The sequence below is a fragment of the Coffea eugenioides genome, chromosome 6, assembly GCF_003713205.1.
Source record: "Coffea eugenioides isolate CCC68of chromosome 6, Ceug_1.0, whole genome shotgun sequence".
NCBI classification, from domain to species: domain Eukaryota; kingdom Viridiplantae; phylum Streptophyta; class Magnoliopsida; order Gentianales; family Rubiaceae; genus Coffea; species Coffea eugenioides.
This window is the reverse complement of record NC_040040.1, coordinates 36075431-36076631: the sequence shown is the minus strand read 5'-3', so window position 1 is coordinate 36076631 and position 1201 is coordinate 36075431. Positions and strand designations below refer to the sequence as shown.

Sequence of the window (1201 nt, the reverse complement as noted above, 5' to 3'; positions counted from 1 at the left end):
CCCAGATTTTCTAGTTCAAATACACAACTTCAACTAGGATTAAGCAACTAACAACTTTAGATTAAGCAACCATGATCCAAGTGAACAAGCAACTCAGAAAAATATCATACTCAGTTCTAAAAAATGCATGCAATCCAAACAAGGGATAAGAAAACGATTATTGCAGCTACGGTAGCGATTACCTGGGATCCAGACAATGAAACACGAGTCATACCTTCAGCATCTGAAGCTTATTCGAGAAGGCGATGGCAACCCAATCAGGCTGGGAAGAGGACCACCGTGGCTGCTCAATTTCGGCACCGGCAGTGTAAACGAGAATGGGGTCCAATCCACCCTCAGTGGGCTAGCCCATGGAAGAGAGATCCCAAATGAGGGGCTGGGAGTCATCTCCAGCAGTGCAGATGTGGCACGAGCTGTGGGGAGTCCAGGCGATGGTGTTGGTACTGGCCTGATGCCGCTGCAGCTCCACGACTGGAAGCGTGGGAAGCGGATGTCCAGGACGACTACCTTGGCGCTGTCCATAACGATAGTGGCCATGTACCGGGGGTCCTGTTCGTTCCAACCAAGGCGGACAAGCGGCGTATTGGGCTCGGAGCTCTCGTAGATAAGGATGGAGTGCTCCTTGTCGCGGGCGATGAGCTGGGTGTCGACGGTCTCGCGGTCGATGTCTCAGATGGTGCAGGTGGTGTCGATGCTGGAGGCGCCGATGCGCTTGGGTTCTGCCTCGTTCCAGTCAAAGGAGGTGAGGGGGCCGGAGAACTTGCTGTTGCGGTAGTTGTTGAGGAGGCCCTTCATGTCGACGCGGGTTCCATCGTCGGCGACCCGGAGGTAGTCACTGGAGGTGACGAGGAGGTCGGGCTTCTGGCACTCCTCATCAGGGATGAAGATAACCTTCGCTGCTGTTCGCCAGACCCATCTTCGGTGGGATCGCTGCTAGCCCCCCAAACTTTCCTTGCTCTCTCCAGTTTTTTAGCCATTCTCTCCTCTCAGTTTTTCTTTCTTTTTGCCGTCCCCCGCTCTCTATCGCTCCCCAGAAACCCTAGTAGCTTTCTAGTTCTTTTCAGTCCTTCACTCCAATAAGCCTCCGCAGCCTTCTTCTTTCTACCGCCGCCAACCAAAGCTCTCATTTTCTCTCCGCTGTTTTCTTTTTCACCTCATCCGAGAACCTCTCCCCTGCGGCTGCTGGCTCTCTTTCTATTTA

General features: G+C 53.2%; 1 pseudogene; it reads right to left on the bottom strand.

The window, feature by feature from the left end:
- Positions 1-208: 208 nt before the first annotated feature.
- The window catches only part of LOC113774117, a 3316-nt pseudogene continuing 2323 nt past the window's right edge, over positions 209-1201 (bottom strand).